The sequence below is a fragment of the Eriocheir sinensis genome, unplaced genomic scaffold (assembly GCF_024679095.1).
Source record: "Eriocheir sinensis breed Jianghai 21 unplaced genomic scaffold, ASM2467909v1 Scaffold762, whole genome shotgun sequence".
NCBI classification, from domain to species: domain Eukaryota; kingdom Metazoa; phylum Arthropoda; class Malacostraca; order Decapoda; family Varunidae; genus Eriocheir; species Eriocheir sinensis.
The window spans coordinates 30,048-55,612 of NW_026112123.1; the positions used below are offsets into that span (position 1 = coordinate 30,048).

The following is a 25,565-nucleotide window of genomic DNA, read 5'->3' on the forward strand; positions in this document are numbered from 1 at the left end:
GCGGTCCTGAAGCGGCCATCTCTCCCAATGGCCCACATGGCGTCCTTCGGGATGTCGCTGTGGGACTCCCTGATGTGCAGGGAGGACAAGAAGGAGCGCAGGTTGAGGTTCCTCTCCCTTCCATGCGCCACTGGGACGGGTTAAGGCACCTCCTGGAGTTCCTGGCGGCCTCAGACCCGACCTTGCAGGGGTACAGGTGCCAGTAGGGTCACAACCTGGCCAACACCATCTTGCCGCACATCAGCAGGTCCCTCTTCAACTGTTTCGGTGCTAATTTCTCCAAGGACGTGACCTCAGAAGCGAGGAAGAACAAGGCCTTGAAGCAGCCGACCGGCAGGAAGAGGAGCAGTATCGAGGAGGGCAGGAAGGAGACGGCGAGGAACAGGGACGTGTACAAGTCCAGGAAACTGACCGGGGCCCACAAGTCATAGGCCAAAAGGCTAAAGTGATTGTTCAGGGACGAGGGCCAGATAGCCGGCAAGACGTGCTGCGGCAATAGTGACATCGGAATTCAACCAAAATAAGTTGTGATTGTATATAGAAAATTGAATATTTTGCTTTTGTTGAGTAAAATTAAGATGTTTCTGCATGCTTTCCTCAAATATTAAGTTTCTAATGTGAAAATTAAGTGATTTATTAGATGTTAAAAACTTACGTAAAAAATTGCACTAAATAAAAAAAAAATAAGTAGCTATTTCGGGCAAAAACTTATAAGATATGCTAAATATTGCTATTGATTCTGAAAATATAAGTGATTATCTCTGCATTTGGTGATGTTTGTGCATCTAGCGTAAAATCTGAGGATTTTATAGCCTTTTTAAGTTTTGTTATACTTATATAAAAAACAATTAATCGCGATTTTATTAGGGAACGACTTTGAATTTTTTGATACCGCTGCTCATGGAGACTCATATGTGCCTAAGGGAGGTGCCTGTTTTAGTTTCAGGTCGCTAGCTGCTTTGGTTTTGAAAATATTTAAATTTTAAATTTTTGAAAATCGGCCCCCTGCGAATCGGCCCCGCGCCCCGTTTCCCGTCAAGAGATTGTGAAGTCTATGAATGGGCTTATTGGCGGAGACTTCAAATAATGAAACACATTAATTAGCGCAGCTGACCTCTTTTTTTATTACAGAAAACGAAGGCTCATTGAACTGCGTGAGAGAAAACGAAAACAGGGATTACTCAGAAAAACATTATGAGAATCGTCACATTAATATCTTGAATCAAGCATTTATATGATGTATGCCTTATGTCATTATCCTTTTCTAATAAAACAGTAACATTTTCATAAGGCAGTGCATGCTTTAAATCATCAAGAAATTTAAACAGACAGTAGACTGTGGCCTTCGAGGATTGCGTTATCTGGATGCTCCCATGAATCAATGAATGCCAACCTCAGAACTTCTGACATCTTGAATTGAATTGAAATATTTATTGTTGTAAAATACAACAAAGGGGAATGGCTGTCTTGCAGACAAACCCCTGACTAGGCATTACAAAAAATAAATATCTCCATTGTACAAAAATAACACATGTTGAGGTTTGTTAACAGAAAAAGGAATTAGAATGTAAATACTGATAATATTCCTGAGTAGGTAGGGGAGAGTGGTGATGATTCGGACAGTAGGATAGTCCGGCCACAGCACTTATTGCAAAGTGTATGGGACAGTGCCGCGAGATTTTGTGTGAATGTGCAAAACTTTGTTGCCTTGGCCCACAAAAGGACAACCACACCCTCAGAGCTGTTATTTTCGATGCAAGTCCTCTTTTTTTTTTTATCTCGTATGTAATATTTTCAGGGTGTATCGTAAGCTCTCGCTTCAAAAACGTGCCAATTAGCGAGATGTAAATTATTTGGGTGACGCAGCGATGCCCGGCGAAGTATTGCCATTTAACACGATCACCCAGCTCAATTAAAGGAGTGTGGCCACACATTTGCTTTTTATAGTCGTGATGATTCGGACGGTTGATTTTTTAATGATTTTTATTAAACTTATATCAATTTAAACATTATAGGTGTTGCAACGGTTATAAAAAGGTTAATTTGGTTGATTTATATTCAGATATTATGCTTGTGAGAAGAGAAGGAAACCATAATACCAAATTTTTTGAGATATTTCTTGTAGTTCTCCTTTATTTTTTTCCCCTCTAAATATTGAGAGGATACTTTTGTCCTTATACAAATGTTTTGTAGAAGATATAATCTTGTTTATTAGCCAATCAAACTTAAGTTATATTAATATTATGGCGAGTATTATGAGCGTCCGTACCATCCCACCTCCCTGGCCGAACCATCACCACGGGTGGGGATGGTTCGGACGATTTAGAAACTTGTCTTTCATCACCGACATCTGAAAACTGGAAATAGCTACGAGTGTCATATTAGCAGCCTAAAGAGCCAAATGATGGAGGAACATTTTGAGATCAACAAAATTACACTACTACTTAAACTTCTTTTTCTAAAAATATTTTTCTTAAAAGTGGCCGAATCATACCGGCTCTCCCCTAAAAAGTAGCCCAAAATTGAGGGGGCTTTTCTAAAATTTTGCCATTTTTACCTGTTATGATGTCATTATATGGCCCTTTATTGACCAAAAATGCTTTTTTGATGTTTATTCCTTGCGTTGAGGTCATAACAAACCTGCAGAAGTGAGTGAGTGTGGTGACTGGCGGTGATCGTGTCTGTGTTCCTATGTTGTTTTCCCGTTTTTGTGCTGTTCAAGCGTTGGATCACGCGAGACTATAAATATTGCGACTTGTGAATGTTCAGTGAATAGGTTGGGAAGTAATAAGTGAAGAAAATTGAAGCGAGGAGGATATAAATCTGAGATATATACGTAGGGCGAAGGCGGGAGTTTCGGAGGGAGACAAGAATGGCGGCGGCGGGTGGTAAGCCATTGCCCAAAGATGGAGTGACCGAGGATGAAAATAAATCCATATGTAAGAAGGCAGTATTGGACGATGATAAGGCTCTTGGATGTGAGGTATGTGAGTACTGGTATCACATAAAGTGCGAAGAGTATCCGGAAGAGGTTTATGACCATGTCTAGTAAGAAACAAGGGAAACAGCTAAATTGGAGTTGTAGCTTTTGTCACCATGGATGTAGCATGCTGCAAAAGAAAAAGAAAATTGAAGATAAACAGCTAAAAATGGCCAATGTACAACAGCAAATGGAACTCACAACTAGTAAACTTGTGGTTAATGTCAGTGAAAATAAAGTGAAGAGTGAAGAAATGGAGGTCAGGCTAGGGCATCTGGAGGCTAAATCACTCCAGACAAATGAGGTTGTGGACAAATGTGAAACAGTGACCAATGATATTGTGGAGAGGCTTGGGGCTATGGAGGCTAAAATGGTAGCCATGGAGACACATCAGGCCGCATCAGGAACAACCATAGAGTACAACAAACCACCAAATAATGGGCCTATCTCTGAACCAGTCATAACTGAGATATATGAAAGAAAATATGGTTAAGATTCGTTTTAGGTCCGTGCCAGTATCTCATTACCTACCTTATGAAACATCAGTATCTCTTCATATATCTTTTCTACAAACCTTCAACAGTCATGGAAATGCTTTGAAAATCCAATTCAAGGACTTTTACTCTTGAAAATAGGGGATAATGTTTACGAAAGTGCGTCGCCTCCTCTGGCGACGGCCGCGGCGACGCTGCAGCCGGTGTGGCGAGAAATACCTCCTTGCTGAAATAAGTCACATATACATGTGGGGGGGGGGGGTAGAGGAGGGCGCAGCCCCCCCCTGTTAGTAGGTCGTAAAGTTCGTTTGGAGTAGTTTAAATAAGCTCCCCGACCCTAAACCCTCTGCGAGCTATTTTACGGCAGAGGAGGCGACGCGCTTTCGTAAACATTATCCCCTTTTTACAAGAGTAGAAAAAAAGTCCATGAATTGGATTTTCAAAGCGTTTCCATGACTGTTGAAGGTTTGTAAAAAAGATATATGAAGAGATGCTGATGTTTCATAAAGTAGATTATGAGATACTGGCACGGACCTAATACGAATCTTTATATAGAGAAATATTGTTCCATATGGAGTACAACAGTCTGAGGCATATGAGATAAGTGACAGAGTGGAGTATGATCTGAAAGTGGCATGTGAGCTAATGCAAGTATGTGGGATTCAATCGCCTAAGGTCAAAATTTTCAAGGTGACAAGAATTGGTAAGCCTAGGGAAAACAAAAACAGGCCCATGCTTGTAAAATTGAAGGACTGGACAACAAAGGCAGAAATATTCAGAAATGTGAAGAATCTCCAGGGAAAGCAGATGTATGAAAACATCAGGATAGCAAATGACCTAACCAAGCAGGAGAGAGACCAAGAGGCAAACCTATGGAAGCAAGCAAAAAACCTAACAGATGCAGGGAAAGGAAGGCACAGATTGGTGGGACCCCCATGGAGACGGAGAGTATCCAAGACAGACCAAGTAGATTCACAACAACTACTACACCCACAACAACACACAGGGAGCCAAGAGGGACCAGCCAGGTCAGATCAAGGGCCGACGGCACAGGCCAGAGAGGTGACAGGTCAAACAGATGGAAGCGGCGGGGGGGTCAGAACAAGATCCCGGCCACCTGTACAAGTTCATTAAGTCATGTCACCGTAGGAGGAGTAGTAGATATTGTAAATAGAGCCAAAGCTAAAGATATATTTATTTTGTTCAGTAATGTAGATACATTTAGTTTAGATAAACATTTAGAATTAATGGAGAGGATAAATATTATGGAGAACCCCCCTCACATTATAGCGTTACAGGAAGTGAAGCCAAAGAACGTCAGGTACGAGAAATCTGTAGAGGAATACACAATAGAAGGATACAAAATTATCACACACAACTTGGATGTAAGAGAAGGGTGGGGGTTACTCTTGTATGTTAAGAAAGATCTAAAAAGCAATGCCGTGGAACTAAACTCAAAATTTTCTGAGCATGCAAGTGTTGAAGTCAAATGTGAGAACGACAGTTTACTGATAACATCAGTCTATAGGAGCCCAAAAAGCAGTGAGGAAATTAGCAACGAACTTCTACAACTTTTGCAGGAAATACATGACAAACCACCAAATACTTACTAAATCAGCTTCCTCAAGGCTGGGCGTTTTGTACCGTCTCCGCCAGTTCTTCTCCCCTGCACAGTTGCTATCCATTTACAGGAGCCTTATCTGCCTTTGTATGGAGTATGCATTTCATGTGTGGGGGGGGTCCACTCACACAGCTCTCCTTAACAGAGTGGAGTCAAAGGCTCTTCGTCTCATCAGCTCTCCTCCTCATACTGATAGTCTTCTACCTCTCAGATTTCGCCGCCATGTTGCCTCTCCTTCTATCTTCTATCGATATTTTCATGCTGACTGCTCTTCTGAACTTGCTAACTGCATGCCTCCCCCCCTCCCGCGGCCTTGCTGCACACGACTTTCTACTCATGCTCATCCCTATACTGTCCAAACCCCTTATGCAAGAGTCAACCAGCATCTTCACTCTTTCATCCCTCACGCTGGTAAACACTGGAACAATCTTCCTTCATCTGTATTTCCTCCTGCCTACGACTCGAACTCTTTCAGGAGGAGGGTATCAGGACACCTCTCCTCCCGAAATTGACCTCTCTTTTTGGACACTCCTTTGACCTCTATTCAGGAGCAGTGAGTAGCAGGCTTGTTTTTTTTTGTTTTTTTTTTTTTTTTTGTACACCCTTGCACTGTCTCCTTAGCTGTAAATTTTTTTTTTAAAAAGTACAAATTAGTTTTAGGTGATTTCAACCTCCCTCAGATCAAGTGGACTAACTATACCTCTGAAACAGGACCATCTGCCTTTCCCACAGTGTTTATTGAAAAGATTAGGGATTGTTATCTTACACAGCATATCAGAGATATCACTCGAATGAGAGGGGACCATGCCGGTACCACGTTAGACCTACTGTTCAGGAATGATGAGTCCATCATTGAAGAGGTTGTGATAAAGAGTCCACTGGGGAAGAGCGATCATGGCTGTGTATATGTCAGGTGTGACCTGCGGGAGTTGGAGGCTAGAAGTAGAAGGTCTATGTATATGTATGAAAAAGCAGATTATCATAAAATGAAAGGGTGTCCTGACCTAGACTGGGATAGCCTCCTTCCACCTGACCTAAGCACAGAAGAAAAATGGAAAAAATTCTCAGAGAAGCTGACGGAAGTTGTGGAAGAATGTGTACCAAAGAAGGTGCTTGCAAAACATAACAGTTTAAGGAAAAGGACCAACAAAAATCTACTAATGAACAGAAAATTGTGGAGTAAAATTAAGCAGAAACGAAGACTATGGGAGGAGAGGAAACAGATGAAGAGCAGGACTGGTACGGGTACAAATGGCCTGGACGAGGACTCAAGAAGGTTATATGGTGAAGTGGATATGGAATACAGACGGCTAAGCAACCAGGTCAGATGGGAAACAAAAAAATGTGAAACTCAAGGAGAAAAATATTGCCAAACATGTGAAGGAAAACCCTAAGCTCTTCTGGCAATACGTCTCATCAAAAGCAAGAACAAAATCAAGAATTCCAGACCTCTACAAGGATGGTACGAAACAAGAGAAAACGGCAAATGATAAAGAAAAGGCCATGATTCTCTCAGAGAAATTTTCCACAGTATTCACAAGGGAACCAGAAGAATTCCCACATCTAGCAAATAGGGAGGTGCCTAGTCTCTGCCATATTCAAATTACACACGAGAAGATCAAGAAAGCACTATTGAAACTGAAAAGAAACAAGTCCCCTGGACCAGATAATATACACCCTCGTATACTCAAGGAAATGACGGAGGAGCTATTAGAACCACTCAAGATAATCTTTCAGAGCTCACTGCAGGAAGGGAAAGTACCGAACAGCTGGCGTATAGCACATGTAACTCCTATATTTAAGAAAGGCAACAAATGTGACCCAGGAAACTATAGGCCAGTAAGACTAACAAGTGTTCTAAGTAAGATCATGGAATCACTGTTAAGAGAGGAAATAATAATACACATGAAAAGACACAACCTGTTTAGCAAAAAACAGTTTGGGTTCATATCTGGAAGGTTGACAGTACTGCAACTGATCCAAGTCCTGGACAAATGGACTACAAACATCGATGAAGGGGAAGCAACGGATGTCATCTACTGCGACGTCATGAAGGCCTTTGACAGAGTCCCCCATAATAGGCTAATAGAGAAACTAAAGAGCTATGGTTTCCAGGGTGATGTTCTAAACTGGATTAAAGATTTTCTGAAAGACAGGAAGCAGAGAGTGATGATCAATGGAGAAGGATCGAACTGGAGGGAAGTAACCAGTGGAGTACCCCAAGGATCTGTGCTCAGTCCACTTCTGTTTGTGCTTTTTATCAGTGACCCACCAGAAGTCACCAAACATGGCAGTGAAGTATACCTCTACGCAGATGACACTAAGATTTATAGGAAAATTGCCAACGCTGAGGACTGTGTGAAGCTGCAAGAGGACCTGGATGAACTCAGGAAGTGGTCAGAAGAAAGGATGCTGGATTTCCATCCCGATAAGAGTAAGTCAATGTGAGTGGGAAGATCCATAGTGGCAGAGCACGAATACACCATGTTTAATAACATAACGCAGACCAAGGCTGAAAAGGACATAGGCATCATAATCAATAGCAAACTAACCTTCTCAGAACATCTTGCAGAGAAAATTAACAAGGCAAACAGAATAGTGGGTCTAATAAGAAGGACATTCATGTATCTTGATGCCAATATATTTAGAGCACTTTTCACAGCAATAGTAAGACCTCACTTAGAATATGCTAACCAGGTCTGGTGCCCACACCTAAGGAAGGACACAGATGCTATCAAGAATGTGCAGCGTAGAGCGACAAAACTGGTCCCAGAGTTAAAGAACTTCCATTATGAAGAGAGATTAAGAAGATTACAACTACCCACTCTTGGCATATAGGAGATCCCGGGGCGACATGATTGAGATTTACAAGATTATTAACAACATCTACGATCCTGATTGCACAGAGGGAGTTTTCCAGTTGAGGGAAGAGGACACAACGTGGGGACACAGTAAGAAGATCTTCAAGAAGAGAACCAGGCTCAATATGAGGAAATACTCCTTCCCAAACAGGGTCGTGAACAGTTGGAATGATCTGCCAGAGTGGGTAGTGTCAGCAGAAACTGTTATTCATTTTGAGTCACGTTTAGATAGAGTGGAGGGAACAAGAACAAAAGTATGACTATAAGGCCAGTATCACCACCACACAGACAAATTAGTAATCAGGCTTTAGAGCTGAAGTCACAGGCGTGAGCCTCTTCCAGAATAATCATCTGTGAGTCTGTGAGAAATTGCTCATTGATTTGGAGAAAGCTTTTTAAATTTTGCCATATTTATGTATTCCAAGGCCTGTGTATTATGTTTTATAGACTCAACGTTGCTCTCTGATGTCCGTTCCATGTGCTGGGGTCACAACACGCAGAAAACAGAAACAGTGAGTGAAACAACTTACAAAAGAGCTGCCTTTCATCAAACCCTCCTGACTTATGACCAAGACATTGTTATAGGGACAGAGACTTGGCTCACTCCTGACATAAATGACAGTGAAGTCTTCCCGACGGACAGTCCCTATAATATGACCCTACACAGAAAAGACAGAATGGACAATAACCACGGTGGAGTCCTCAGTGCGACAAAGCCGGAACTAGTAGTTGCTCCAGCCACGGAACTAAACGTGGACTCTGAAATTATTTGGATCAAAGTACAACTTCAGGGCTGTAGAACTTTCTTCATTGGATCCTTTTATCGTCCCCCAAATTCAAATTTAGAATATCTGCAGACCCTTGACGAATCATTCTCCAAAACTGACCCCTCCAAAAATATGTGGTTGGCTGGCGACTTCAATCTCCCTGACACTGATTGGACAACACAGGCGACACTGGACAACCCCACCCACGAAGGCAGTATACTACCACACACTGATAGGAGAAACTTACATGAACACTTTATTGACATAATCAACACACACTCACTTACACAAACAGTACATGAACCAACATGCACACAGGTTAGTGTAGGAAGACACAATCCTAACATAAGACATGGGGTCACATCCAACACACTAGACTTGTTCCTCACAAACAACACTTCTTTAATTAGTCACACGTACATGAGTACTACCAGGTCTCGGTGACCATGACATGGTACTCATTGATGCAAACATTAGACCAACAACACAAAAACAACTACCCAGGAACATTTATTTATATAACAGAGCCGATAGGGGTGCCGTAACTCAAGACTTAGCTGATTTTAGAGACTTTTTCCTCGACACAGACCTATAGGCCAATTCTGTTGAGGCAAATTGGACCAGACTACAAGACCTTATAAATGACACAATGGACAAACACATACCCAAGAAAACTATCACACAAAACCAGTCATTACCATGGTACAATAAACAATTGAAAAGACTACACAGAAACAATTAAGGTAAAGGCATACAACACAGCAAAATGTTACAACGATACAGAACACTGGGAACACTACAAAAACATACAGAAAACACTACAAAAAGAAACTAAACAAGCAGAAACTAAATACTCATCCACTTTTCTCACAAACAACACACAAAACCACAAGAAATTCTACAGCTTCTTCTAAGCACGCAGACAAGACTCGACTGGAATTACAACACTACTATACAACGGTTCCTTGGCCACACACCCACAAGATAAAGCCGACACACTTAACAAACAATTCCAATCTGTTTTTACACAGGAACATGCAAACTTGCCAGACATTACCAATATCACCACACCCAACAATTCCTCCCCTCTATTTAAACACCCAAGGAATTGAGAAGCTGTTATCTGAGGTTGACACTGACAAAGCAACTGGACCAGACAATATACCCTGCAGGATATCATCATCATCATCGTTTAACGTCCATTTATTCCCTATGGTGGGGTTGGACGGGATATGAGCCTCCTCCACTGTTGCTGGTCCATAGCCATTTCTTCCGTGATGTTCAGCATCCTCATATCTTCCTCCACCACCTTTCTCCACGTCTTCCTTGGCCTTCCTGGAGGTCTTCTGCCCTCTACCTCAAGGTTCAGTGCACGTCTCAGGATGTGTTCTTCTCCTCTTCTCCTCACATGTCTAAACCACCTTAATCTGGTCTTACTCAGTAACTCCTCCAGGCCCTAAGGTACCCTGCAGGATACTAAAAGCTAATGCTTGCATCCTTGCACCTATCCTGCAGGTTATATTCTCACAGACATTACAAACCGGAGGACTCCCTCAGGACTGGCTTTTGGCAAATGTGACACCAAGTATATAGACCCATTTTGCTAACCTCAGTTCCCTGCAAAATTTTAGAACATATAATTCATAGACATAATGGACCACTTTGATAGGCAAAACATACTGACTGGCAGTCAGCACGGCTTTCAGCCCAAACGTTCGTGCGAGACTCATTTACTTGTGACCACACACGACATTTTGCAGTCCCTTAACAACCACAAAATTAGACAAGTTGACGCCATAATACTTGACTTTGCCAAAGCCTTCGACAAAGTTCCCCACTGAAGACTGTTAGCTAAATTAGAATTCTATGGCATACGAGGACAATTAACTTTCTAACTGGATTATCACATTTTTGACTACCCGCAAGCAACGAGTTGTTCATGATGGTAGTCAATCCTCATCTATTCCTGTAACTTCTGGGGTACCTCAAGGCACCGTCTTGGGCCCCCTTCTTTTCCTTTCCTACATTAATGATCTCCCACTATCACTTACTTCTACTACTAGACTTTTTGCAGATGACAGCTTAATTTATCGACCCATTTCAGATAGGGATGACTGTCTTCGACTACAGGACGATTTAGCTGCACTTGGAGACTGGGAAGCCAAGTAGCAGATGACGTTTAGACAAGACAAATACCATCACATCCGTTTCACTTGTACTAACAAACCTATTCCTTTCATTTACAAACTCCATGACACAAACCTAAACAGTGTCCCGTCACACACATACCTGGGCGTACACATCTCAGCAGACGTACGATGGAACACACATGCAAGCAGCATCAAGGCCAAAGCTCACAGAGCCCTGGGGCTCCTGCATAGGAACCATAGCAGGTGTAACACAAACATCAATATTCTTGCATATAAGACACTCGTTCGGCCACTTATAGAATATTGTGACATCGTCTGGGACCCACACACTAACAATAACATAAATAAATTAGAGGCCATACAAAACAAGCTGCAAGATGGGCCAGACGTGATTACAGACACACCACATCAGTTACTTTGCTTAAACAAGACATAAAACTAGACCCATTAGCAACACGAAGACAAATACACAGACAACAAATGCTATATAAAATCACAAACAATTTAGTAGACATAAACAAAGACACTTATTTACACCCAACAACTACACGATCCACTAGAGGCAGCCACAACCTTAAATACCACACTTACCAGACTAACACTATAGTCGGTTCCACGAGAACTGGCATAGATTTTCTTTCAGGGGTGGACTCGCGGACTTGGTATCATTGCTTGGTTGATGGTACTGCGCGCTCATTGGCCAATTCTTAACTTGTTCTGATGTGCATAAATTTGACTTTGTATGCCTACCAAAACCCTTTGTGAGCTATATGGTAACAGATTCCACCGATAAAAACTAATGCAATAATATCTTTATTAATAAGTATGTGACTTTTGAACTTTTATAAATTAATCTGAAATGACATTCATAACAAAACTAAGTCAGAACTGCACGTAAACGAACAATGTCCAGCCACTGAAGCGACTGTTGATGCTAGACTTTTTTACTACTTTTTACTACTACAAAGCACTAGGCTACAGTCTAATTAACATTTATTGTAAGATTTCTTGGTATGTTTTTAGGCCTGGCTTAGTACTAACATGATGTGTAGTGATGCTACGGAGTCATAACGTAAACACTGGCCTAAGGCAAGAACCTTCTCATTTCCTTCATCGTCCTATCATTATTCCTGAAATATGTTTCTAATATTTGTGGGTGATAAACTAATAGATAGCCATAAGGAAGGGTGATTATAAGAATAACTACTGTTATATACCAAGTGTTGATTTTAAGAGGTAACAGAGCAAGAGATAGTAGGCTATAATGCCTCTCTCATGGCAAACAAAATTGCTGCAGCTTAGATCTATGTAGTAAACAACAGCCAATGAGCGGCGCAGAAACTGTCACTCAAGCAATGATGCCATGTCCACAAGTCCACCCCTGAAGGAAAATCAATGCCAGTTCTCGTGGAACCGACTATAGTATATTCAAATATTCATTCTTTCCCTGCAGCATCCAAGAGTGGAATCATCTCCCATCTCATGTAGTTAATAGTCCCACTCTTGACACATTTAGGAATAGGATCATCAGTCATTATCTCCCTAACCCTGGCCCTTTACCATATCCCAATACCTTTCATCATCCAAACCCTTATCCTAATCCTGTCCTGGCCCCTTGAATCCCCCGCACAACCCCCGCATATCATGCCACCCAAGAGTGGCCCTCTGTAGGTCCCCTAGAAATGAAATGAAAAATGAATTAAATAAATTAGACAGAAGCCAAGCAATCTGAAGAGTAGCCCAAAATCGAGGGAGCTTTTTATTAATTTTTCTTCTATTTCCTTTCTTGATAGGAAATTTCTACTGGTTACTAAAAGTATTGATGTTTGCAAGGGGTTAAAGAAAAAAAAATATAACTTTGAAGTAAAAGAAATTTTAAATTTTAGTCCATTAATTGTTTCTTAGAATAATTGATAGAATTTCAGAGGATTTTTATAATATTTGTACACTTACAAATGGCATTGAAATACAAAAGAGAGAGAGTCTGAGTTGTGTGGTCTTATAATATAGTGGGGCACTACAAAGTAAATATGATGACATGTCCAGTGCTGGAGAAAAAGTTACTGAAAGGCAACACTCCATGGTTGAATTCTGAGATTGCTAATGTTGTCAGAAGTAGAAGAGGTAAGGAAAAACACCGTCATACTTTATGGGTAGAGGAATCAAGGAGAAAGTACATTAATGGGAGGAATGAGATATTTTGTTTTGTCCTAGGCTGGCTGCTCTGTTATATATATATATATATATATATATATATATATATATATATATATATATATATATATATATATATATGTATATATATATATATATATATATATATATATATATATATATCCCCCCAACCCCAATGGGATGGACTTAATGCCCTGTAAGGTATTGACAACGTAATTCAGCATTGGCTGGAACAGCTTTCACTGTGCTAAATAAATAATATTTGTTATTCAGTGGCTGGTGCTTGATAAATGGCCACTCTGAGCAAAGCCACAACATTGTTAGGGATTTTTTTTTTAATGTACCCTCTTTATATATTTACGTAAAATGTCTTTAATCATAATGTAAGAGGCAGGGACAAAGTAGAATAATTTAGCAGCAATATTTTTTATTATAAACTTATTTATCCTCCAGGTCACAATGGTTTGCAAAGGAAAAGATAACTGGCTTCACCTGTAGCAAGTTGTGCATTATGCAAAGACTGGGACATACTCAGATGCAGTCACAGCAGAGGAGAAGAGTGGCATCTGAAAATTTGCTGCAAGTTTCCATCTTGAAGGTAAGTCTTGAACATAATTCTCATTATTATAGCTAATTTAATTTTTTACTTTAGGAACCTTAACCCTAATAAGGTTCCTAAGGTTATAAGAAGTAGGCAGTTAGGCCCATACCAAGAGTCATGAAGGTCGAGCCGCGTACCTTCCCTTCGACAATGTAGGCACGGCCTCAGACCGTGCCTTCAATCCTTACCACAAGTCGCTCGGGAAGGTAAATGCACATACATACACTGCAACCTTCTTTTCACCTACCAAATCTAATGCACGCACACACATACAAACACACAATGCTATTCATGGAGGTATAATACCTCCATGGTGCTATTACAGCCATAATATTGTCCATTTAATTCCGTCTGTCCACTCGTGAACGTAGATGTGGCACCTGCGCATTGTGAGTTTGTGATTGCGTGAAGATCATTTGAATGTTTGTGTATCCAAAAACTCCTCAAACCATCGTATATGAACCGCAAACAGAAGATTTGCATCGATGATATACCATATAAGGACACGAAGAAACAACTTTGTATATCAAACAGTATAGTTTGATCATACTCGAATGATCTATAGCCTTTCAGATACTCGTATTTCATCTCATTAAGGGATATAAAGTGACACGACTCTGCAAGTGTCTATACATAAGGAATTTTGATGTTGCATGTATAAATAACATGGGTAGCCTAATATATTTGAAACAGCCTAGCATCGCATTCAACAGTTATTATTTCATGTTTTTTTCCATTATTAATCGTTATTTACATGCAGTAAATTATTAAAATACCCTTTGTTTGCACTTGCAGAGCCAGATGTCTTAACTGAAATGAGAAAGAATTTGAAAAACCATAGATCGTTGGAGAATGTGAGCCACGAAGGTTCCCGCCTGGCTGGTTCCTCTGTGCTTTGAAGGCGCGTGCTGTTGTTGTAAACAAGACAAACATATTCGCTGCAACTATAATACACAACTTTCCAATTAGGGAAAGTATTTTCTCAGGTTGTTTTAACTGAACCGCAACTATTTGTCACGCCAAATTTGGAAAATAAACATATTTTTCCTCGAAGGTCTGAGTGAAGACACGGGGAAGACCTTGCCTTCCCTTCGTCTCTCCCACAGACCTTCGTTCCAAAAATGCTAGTGACTATAGGTACGCACCGTCCTTCCCTTCGATCTTCATCGCTAAACCTTCGTGACTCTTGGTACGGGCCTTAAACATGCTGAATTGGGCCCAAGTTACTCTCGTTGTGGTATATATGGGGGATGAAGGGGTGCTGCAGGCTTATCAAAGAGTCTCCCATGGTCTCACTTTGTTTCCCTATTGTCTCATTAACCCCTTCAACACGAGGACGCGTATGCTGCGTCCTTGCGTGCCCTGTATCATATCCGAGTGCGCGCATACTGCGTCCTGGCTCGCTTTAGCCAATATACGAGTTATCTTATCTCTATATTTATGCTTAAATCTCAACATTATTAACTAATATATGTTTCTTTATGTGCACCATTTAATTCTGCATGTTTTCATATATAATACATGATGGTTATGTTGAGTTTATGGCTGACAATTTGTTATATCCAATAGCGACATTTGAAATTTGGCGCGCGTGTCAATACCGGATATGGCGCGGGGCGCTGTTTTGGCCTGCCCGTAGCGAAGGGGTTAACACCAGAGAGTAGTTCATCATGCTTTCTAATAACGAGTTCTATTACTCTCCCCACCATATTACATACATGATGATACACACACCACTTCCACAAAAAAAAAAAAAAAAAAAAAAAAAAAATCATTGTGGATAGCCCCCATCTGGAGGGGGACCACAGATGTACCCAGATTGGACTAACTTTTTTGGTGGTGCCCATAAGAGGTGTCCTGATAACTCTCCCAACTTTCTCTTCATAAACTTCTGCACCATTCACAGTCTTTGCTCTAATTTACATTCTGTTGAGCACCACCTCTCCTCCTCTGAACCTCACCTCTTCCTCACCGAAACACAGGTCTTGGAAACACAGGTCTTGGAGGCTACTGACAGTAATCTCTTCTCTGTCCCTCCTACTATCTCTATCCTAAATTTCAACCCAGAGCTGGATTATGAGTCCACACACACAGCTACATCACTTGCTATTGTTCCCATGATCTTGAATCTTCATAGTTTTCCATCATCTGGCTAAGACGTAATTGTCATTCTGTTACTAAAAATTCTTGTCTGTGCTGTTTATCTCTCACCTAACTCTACCAACTAAGTAAAATGCCTTGACTATTTTAATTCCAAAGTGAGCACATCTTAACCCACTCTCCCATCTCTGAAATCCCCATTCTAGTAGACTTCAATGTTTACCATCAGCTTTGGCTTTCATCCTTGTTCACTGACCAGCTTGGTGAACAAGCCTACAACTTTGCTCTCCTCAATGATCTAGAGCAGTTGGCTCAGCACCCTACACGTATTCCCAACCACCTTGGAGATACACCCAACATTTTAGATCTCTTCCTAACCTCTAACCCTTCTGCTTACTCTGTCAAGCTGTGTGATTGGGCTCCTCTGATCACAGTCTGTATCCTGTCCTATCGCTCCTGTACCCTGTACAGCCTCAGGATCCACCGAAGAGGTGGTGCTTCTGGCATTTCACTTCAGCTCAGTGGGACAACCTGAGGTTGTACTCTTCTGAATTTTTGTGGAAAGATTATTGCTTCCAGGAGAGAGACCCCTCTATGTGTGACCAGGGCATCACTGAGGTGATTGTCTCTGGGATGGAAGCACACATTCCACATTCTTTCTCTACCCTTCATGCTAAAAAGCCTTGGTTCAATCACACTTGTTCTTGTGCTATTAAAGATAGAGAGACAAGTCACAAAAGCCTTCGTACTCGTCGGAAATTTTGTATAAAATTTACCTCTTGTTGAATCATATACATTTTCAACAAAGACAGAAATGACAAACCATAATAATGTAAAGTTTATGCTGCATACTTCTTAAGACACCGTTTTGTCATCCACTCCTGGGCCTCCCTCTTCTCACCACCTTTTACCATATTCCACTTTTTCCATTTTTGCTTTGTACGGTACCTCTTTTGATCTTGCAACTTACTAATAGAAAATCAATTCTACCTGCTAAAACTATGGATGACCAAAATTGCCTTTGCAGCTACTAGTTGCAAGCAGTGGCAGTGCCAGGAAATTTTCACTGGGGGGGCTGAGGGGGGGCTGGGGTAAAATGTGGAGGGGCTTCACAAAATGTCATCAGAGTGAAGAAATAAAATATATAGACATGTGTAAGTACGTAGTTAACATGGCAGAAAAGAATGATTCTATATGAAGTTAATACAATCTGAGGAAGAATAGTAGAAGTTAGAGCATGGCAAACAGCCCAAGAACTTTAAATCATGATGTTACTTTAAAACTATGCGCCTGTTCTGGTGATTGGCAGCAAATGTGTCTATAATAGCATCAATGTTCAGCTGTTTGGCCCTCCTAGAATTAATTGATATTACAGCAAGGTTGGTTGCTAGTGCAGTTGTTGCCACTGCTGTTCCTCAAGTATGTCTTGCAGAGCTTCAGACATGAGAAGCTCCTCTCACAGGCAGCTGAGGTGACAGGGAGGATCACTGCAATGCAGACAAGTTTATGCAGATCCATGAAGGCGTCCTTGTATGGCTCCAGCATGGCTGTGAGCTCCAGTGGTGTGGACACTTCCTGGCCCTTGTCTCTCTTCCTAGCTATGAGTCTTTTCAATAGGCGCACCTGACAATACCATAGCCGATCCAGGATTCAGGACGTTTCCTAAGTTAAAGAAGGTAATGTTATACTTGTATTTCGTAAAGAATCCTTATAACCAAAAACTAGCTAAAATTATGGGTATTCTTTTTTTTAACACAACATTCAATAAACAACAGAACAATAATACGAAAATACGTATAGCTACCGTTGCCAGATTGTCGTACTCAGAGCATAGTATTTAACGGTGTTTGATGCCTAACTATTGCCAAGAAACATCAGAATCTTACTCTTTTAACGATAACTATAAATTAGTTTCGTTTTTGAAGCCCAAAAGACAGTTTTGGGGCAGGAAGTCGGGAAATATAATTGGCTGAGTATGACAATCTGGCAATAATCTGTGGCCGAGGCAGCAGCAGCCTGCTATATTGCGGGTGTCAGATACCTAAAATAGCATACTTTTACTGCGTAAAGTAGGTGATGTCACTTATTGTGACTTCGTGAGCTTTCATATTTATCTATTTGTGTATATTTCATGGTGGCAAAACTTAAATTACTAGTTTCATTTTTACTAGTGACACAAATTTGTGACTGTTTATCACAATAGAATTTCACTCTAATAAGTGAATCAGACTCCACAGAAATATTACCAGTGTGTGTATGAATGAATACAAAGATAAGCACATACTTTGATTTACCTCTAGGATGTCTCGTGGATCATTAATATATAAAAACAAAATATCCGGCTAAGCTACTCTTTAGCCATTACCTTTAATGGCGCCCAAAAAACAGTCCCTCCGCCAAGTTTGTACCCCACATTTGGTAATGTCAGGTGCGCCTATTGGTGGACCTCCACTGCAAGATCATCCTCTGCCACTTCATAATTGGCTGCCATTCCGGACAGCGCTTCTTTGTCCAGAAATGAAGTATGTTTTGGGTTCAAGGCAGTAGCACTTATCAGAACATTGCAGGCATTAGATGAGAATCGCCTGGTCAGCTCATTGAGCATTCTATCTATGATGGCATAGAAGGTCTTTCTCCTATAACATAGTTCCCTAATTCTTCAAAGGGCTGTTTGCCTGTTGAATTCTTGTATGGCAACACCCCAGACCAGAAAGAGAGATACTCTGTGCACATCACTGATATGTACAGTATATTATTATTCAGATCAGTGGTGCACATGCCCCCATGTAATGCTATGCACTTATGGAAAGAAAAAAAAAGCTGGTGCAACACTAGATTAGTAAATCAGGTGAGTTCTGTAATTCTGGCAGCAATACTGGGGGGCTGAGGGGGGGCTTGGCTCATTATTGGGGGAGCTCCAGCCCCCCCAAGCCCCCCTCCCCTTGGCATGGCCACATATTTTTTATTTTTTATATTTTTTTTTTTTTTCAACAAAGGAGACAGCTCAAGGGCACAAAAAAGTAAACAATAATAAAAAAAAAAGCCTGCTACTCGCTGCTCACAAAAAGAATCCAAAGAGGTGGCCGAAAGAGAGGTCAATTTCGGGAGGAGAGGTGTCCAGATACCCTTCTCTTGAAAGAGTTCAAGTCATAGGCTGGAGGAAATACAGAAGAAGGAAGATTGTTCCGGAGTTTACCAGCGTGAAGGATGAAAAAGTGAAGATGCTGGTTAACTCTTGCATAAGGGATTTGGACAGTATAGGGATGAGCATGAGTAGAAAGTCACGTGCAGCGGTGCCGCGGGAGGGGGGGAGGCATGCAGTTAGCAAGTTCAAAAGAGCAGTCAGCATGAAAATATCGATAGAAGATAGAAAGAGAGGCAACATGGCGGCAGAAATTAAGAGGTAGAAGACTATCAGTAAGAGGAGGAGAGCTGATGAGACGAAGAGCCTTAGACTCCACTCTGTCCAAGAGAGCTGTGTGAGTGGAGCCTCTCCACACATGAGATGCATACTCCATACGAGAGCGGACAATGCCCCTGTATATGGATAGCAACTGTGCGGGGGAGAAGAACTGGCGGAGACGATACAGAACGCCCAACCTCAAGGAAGCTGATTTAGTAAGAGACGTGATGTGAAGTTTCCAGTTAAGATTTTGAGTTAAGGATAGACCGAGGATGTTTAGTGTTGAGGATGGTGACAGCTGAGTGTTGTTGAAGAATAGGGGATAGGTGTTTGGAAGATTGTGTCGAGTTGATAGGTGGAGAAATTGGGTTTTTGAGACATTGAAGGACACAAGGTTCCTTTTACCCCAATCGGAAATAATAGTAAGGTCCAAGGTTAAGCGTTCTGCAGCCTCCAGCCTGGAGTCATGTAATTCCTTTTGAGAGGGTCTTCTGTTGAAAGAAGTTGAATAATGCAGAGTGGAGTCATCAGCGTATGAGTGGACAGGACAGTTTGTTATGGAAAGAAGATCATTGATGAATAACAGGAAGAGAGTGGGTGATAGGACAGAGCCCTGTGGAACACCACTGTTGATAGGTTTATGAGAAGAACAGTGACCGTCTACCACAGCAGAGATAGAACGGCCGGAAAGGAAATTGGAGATAAAGGAACAGAGAGAAAGATAAAATCCGAAAGAGGGCAGTTTAGAAAGCAAAGACTTGTGCCAGACTCTATCGAAGGCTTTCGATATGTCTAGTGTAACTGAGAAAGTTTCACCGAAACGGCTAAGAGAGGATGACCAAGAATCAGTTAAGAGAGCAAGAAGATCACCAGTAGAACGCCCCTTGCGGAACCCATACTGGCAATCAGATAGAAGGTTAGAAGAGGAAAGGTGCTTTTGAATCTTCCAGTTAAGGATTGATTCAAAAGCTTTAGATAGACAGGAAAGTAAAGCTATAGGGCGGTAGTTTGAGGGATTGGAACGGTCACCCTTCTTAGGCACAGGCTGTACGAAGGCGTACTTCCAGCAGGAAGGAAAGGTAGATGTTGATAGGCAGAGGCGAAAGAGTTTGACCAGGCAGGGTGTCAGCATGGAAGCACAGTTTTTAAGGACAATAGGAGGCACTCCATCAGGTCCATAAGCCTTCTGAGAGTTGAGGCCAGAGAGGGCATAGAAAACATCATTAGGAAGAATCTTAATAACAGGCATAAAGGAGTTTGAGGGGGGATGAGTAAGAGGAATATGCCCAGAATTGTCCAGAGTGGAGTTGTTACAGAAAGTTTGAGTGAAGAGTTCAGCCTTAGAGATAGATGAGACGGCAGTGCTGCCGTCTGGGTTAAGAAGAGGCGGGAAAGAGGAAGAAGTGAAATTGGAGGAGATATTTTTGGCTAAGTGCCAGAAGTCTCTGGAAGAATTAGAGAAAGCAAGGTGTTGACATATGCTATGGATAAAAGAGTTTTTGGTAAGTCGAAGAATAGATTTGGCATGATTCCGGGCGGAAATGTAAAGGTCATGGTTAGCGGGAGTTTGAAGGCTCCGGTACCTTTTGTGAGCTGCCTCTCTATCTTTGGCAGCACGAAAACAAGCGTGATTAAACCAAGGCTTTTTAGCATGGGGAGTAGAGAAAGTACGTGGAATGTATGCCTCTATTCCTGAGACAGTCACCTCTGTGATGCGCTGGGCACTCACAGAGGGGTCTCTATCCTGGAAGCAGTAATCATTCCACGGGAAATCAGAAAAGTACATCCTCAGGTCATCCCACGGAGCTGAAGCAAAATGCCAGAAGCATCGCCTCTTCGGTGGGTGCAGAGGGTGTACAGGGGCGATAGGACAGAATACAGAAATAAGGTTGTGATCGGAGGAGCCCAACGGAGAGAACAGTTTGACAGAGTAAGCAGAAGGGTTAGAGGTAAGGAAGAGGTCTATTATGTTGGGCCGGTCTCCAAGACGGTCGGGAATATGTGTAAGGTGCTGAACCAACTGCTCTAGGTCATTGAGGAGAGCAAAGTTGTAGGCTTGTTCACCAGGATGGTCAGTGAAAGAGGATGAAAGCCAAAGCTGGTGGTGAACATTGAAATCTCCCAAGATGGAGATTTCAGCAAAGCGAGAGTGGGTCAAGATGTGCTCCACTTTAGAGTTCAGGTAGTCAAAGAATTTTACATAGTTAGTAGAATTAGGTGAAAGATAAACAGCACAGATGTGTTTAGTAATAGAAAAATGGAAAATTCAGAAGAGTCAAGGTCGTGGGCACGAGAGCAAGTGATGTCGTTGCGTATGTAGACGCAACATGCAGCTTTGGATTGAAATTTAGGATAGAGATAGTAGGAGGGAACAGAGTAGAGATTGCTGTCAGTAGCCTCAGAAACCTGTGTTTCGGTGAGGAAGAGAAGGTGAGGTTTAGAGGAGGAGAGATAGTGTTCCACAGAATGAAAATTAGAACGAAGACCGCGAATGTTGCAGAAATTGATAAGAAAAAGGTTCGAGGAGTTATCAAGATGCCTCTCAGGTCGGCAGCCAGAAGGGGAGTCTTCCCTGGGGGAATTTGTGGTCCCCCCCCCAGGTGGTTGCAAGAAAAAATATACAGTCATCCCTCAAATAGTACGGTTTCCAATTGTACGGTTTCGGTTTTATATGGATTGTCATGGAAGAACTTTTTTAGGATTGTTAAATTTCCCGCTCGTCGCACCAAGTGGCCTTGGCGTGAGTGGCAACACTTCTACCAAAACACCTGCTGAAAGCACCTCAAAGCGTTCGAGAAAGGTGTTCATCTTGCAGAAGAATTCAGATTTCGGAGAAGTTATGCTTCGGGATGAGTTACGTTGCGGTAGGGAGAGCATACCACGTGAATGAGAGCAGTGTTTGCTGTATCTATCATAATGTAAAAGAAATTCTTGCCGCAGTAACTGCCAGTGCTTCAAGAGTGCTGCAAGAGTGGAGATGAAGGCCGTTCTTTTACTAAGACTCGTCGTTGCTATGGTGACGGGGTCTCGCAGCAAAATGGCATACGCTGATCTTGCCAGTGCGTTTGAGAGACCACCCTTGGCGATGTTTAACATGCATTACTAGCTGTCCTGGCTGATGAACTCCTTACAACAGATGATGAAAAGGAAGCTCCAGTGGTTATGGTGGTACAGTGAGGTGAAATGCAATGGAAACACTTATATGTCTTTATTTGGGCCGCCATGTTTGCTGATGACGTCATCGCAGCACAAAGGCACTCCACCTCTCTAAGCCGGGAGCCAGCGGACGTCCTGAGTTGGCAACCCGTGCTGCAGCGTCACGCGTTTGAGAGAACCCGGGACGTCCCGGGCGCCCAGACCACCCGGAGCCCTCTATCAAACGCTATTGTGCGCCTCTCAGTTAAGTCTCGTCGTTCCCATGGCAACGGCGTGTCACTGGCAGCAGAGTGGCGTCTGCTGCTCTCTCTCTAGCTGTTCTGGCAGCAAAATGGCATCCGCTGATCTTCCTGACGACGTTTAAACATGCATCACTACCTGTTCTGGCCGACGAGCTCATTGCAACAGAGGATGAATAGGAAGCTGCAGTGGTTATGGTAGCACAGGGAGGTGAAATGCAATGAAAGCACTTATTGTGTTTGTTTGTGCCGCCATATTTGCTGATGATGTCATCACAGCATGGAGGCGCTCCACCTCTGCAAACCGGGAGCCAGCGGACATCCCGAGTTGGCAACCCGTGCTGCGGCGTCACACGTTTGAGACGTTTGGGACGTCCCTGGTGCCTCGAGTTGCTCTCTCAAACGCGCGGACGTGCCGAGTTGGCAACTCGTGCTGCCACGTCATGCGTTTGAGAGCACTCGGGACGTTCCGGGAGTTCCGATTCCTTCTCTCAAATGCAGCCCAGGGAGTCTTTTATGGGGAGCACTAATTCGAATAGTACGGGGGTCCTGGGTCTCTAACCCCCATACTATTTGAAGGATGACTGTATTTACATATATTCATAGATAACTAGTGTTATGAATTCATGTTTATTCAGTGTACTAAGTGCATCCTTGTTTTTATTTAAGGTGACAGAAAACACAGAAAGAGCCCAGAAGAAAGTTAACCCGGTAGCAGCGGGGATCATGTTTCTTAACCCTTTCCTTTGCTAAGTGCTCGCAATGAGACTCCCCTCAGGCGCGCTCGGGCACCCCAGCAGTGAAAGGGGATCTCTTTTAACTGCTGTATCTCAAAAACTATTCATCACAGCTACAAAACAAAATCACCATTGGAAAGAGGAGGCCAAGATCTATAAGATTTGGTAATGTAAGCCTCTCCTTCAAATGTACAGGCACGTTCAGGGGGTGTTGCTTGTGAAGATGTACATTTACACGTGCGCAACGGTCAGCCGTAAGGCAACTACTGAGTAGATCTCTTGATGATGGGGTGCTGGCAGGGCAGTATGGCCAACTGCAAAATTTACAGCTATTTGGTCAAAATATCAGTCATGTGATAGGTGAAGCTATGCAAAAATGCCGCTATATTGGACAACAACATCCACCAGTTGCTCGTCCGTAGATTTTCCGCGCTAGGCTGATATGATTTTACGCCAAATTTCGTGGAAAACCCATTGAATTGGCAATGCTGTGGTGTGAGAAATAGTGTTGGAACACTCATACACGGGAAATTTGAGTGCGACTGGAGCTCGCAGCGAGCGTTTAGCACCACCGGCAAGTTACGCTAGTGCTTGCTGCGAGCGTTCAGCAACAAAAGGGTTAATGGTCCCTCAGAGCAAGAAAAATGAGAAAAAATCACCCCTCACACAAACCATTTCATAATATATATCAAAGCATTTGTGATCAGATTATGTATCATCTATTTTGGGGGGTTTATATCATGGCACAAATTTGGCCCATCGCTGCTACCGGGTTAAATTAGCTTATTCTGAAAGAAAAAGAATAGTCAAAACCTTTAACTTTTCTGCTGGTGACAAAGTGATGAGGAGAAACAACAGAAAAGCAGGCAGGAAGGGGAACAGACTCCAACAAGAATGGCTGGGCCCCTACACTATTGCTAAAATAAAGGAGTATGGTGCCTGCATCACTGAGGATGCAACTAAATCATAAAGATTTTGGGTTAATGTTAAGGACTTGTGACCATACTTGGCGAGAGATCAACTCTCACCTGATCCACCAACACCAACACAAACATATTGACTCCTCCATCACCACCATCACCAACACGATCATTAACTTCACCAACACCAGCATCTCCATTTCCTGATTCACCATCACCACTGTCTTCATTACCTAATGCACCACCATCACCATCACCAGCACGGTCATCAACTCAACCACCACAATCACCAGCACGGTCATCAATTCAACCACCACCATCACCAGCACGATCATCAATTCCATCACCAGCACAATCATCAACCCCACCACCACCATCACCAGCACGATCATCAACCCCACCACCACCATCACCAGCACGATCATCAATTCCATCACCAGCACAATCATCAACCCCACCACCATCACCAGCACGATCATCAATTCCATCACCAGCACAATCATCAACCCCACCACCACCATCACTAGCACGATCATCAATTCCATCACCAGCACAATCATCAACCCCACCACCACCATCACCAGCACGATCAGCAATTCCATCATCAGCACAATCATCAACCCCACCACCACCATCACCAGCATGATCATCAATTCCATCACCAGCACAGTCATCAACTCAACCACCACAATCACCAGCATGGTCATCAACTCAACCACCACAATCACCAGCACAGTCATCAATTCAACCACCACCATCACCAGCACGATCATCAATTCCATCACCAGCACAATCATCAACCCCACCACCACCATCACCAGCACGATCAGCAATTCCATCACCAGCACAATCATCAACCCCACCACCACCATCACCAGCACGATCAGCAATTCCATCACCAGCACAATCATCAACCCCACCACCACCATCACCAACACGATCAACTCCACCACCACCAAGAACAACACGACCGACATTAACAACACCATCACTATAGTCTGTTCACTTAAGCTAGATTCCTGGTGCCTAGGCAGGTTGGTAAGCTTGCAGCTGATTGGCTGTTCCGCTCTCCCGCTAACACTCATGTCGAACCACATCTTGCATGCTCGAGTGAGACATGTTTCTTTATTATATGCCATAGCTCACCTCATATATGAGCTAGCCAGTTTTGGTTGACACCATCAGACTCAGCAGTGACTGGAAAATCAAGATATATTGTAAAAACTCGACAAAACAAATAACAAAATGGTATTACGATGAGTTGAACCGTGAAGATGTTAAAAAAATGTTTATAACATGTTTTACTTATGCTCGCTGTTTTCAACAGTTGTTCATTGACTGCAGAAATATATTATTACATT

At 42.4% G+C, this 25,565-nt stretch overlaps 1 long non-coding RNA gene across 1 annotated transcript; it reads left to right on the plus strand.

Moving 5' to 3' along the window:
- Positions 1-1,813: 1,813 nt before the first annotated feature.
- Positions 1,814-14,946, plus strand: LOC126994262 (uncharacterized). Its single transcript, XR_007748923.1, has 3 exons — positions 1,814-2,983; positions 13,502-13,646; positions 14,445-14,946. It is a non-coding gene; the product is annotated as an uncharacterized LOC126994262 (long non-coding RNA).
- Positions 14,947-25,565: the final 10,619 nt, after the last annotated feature.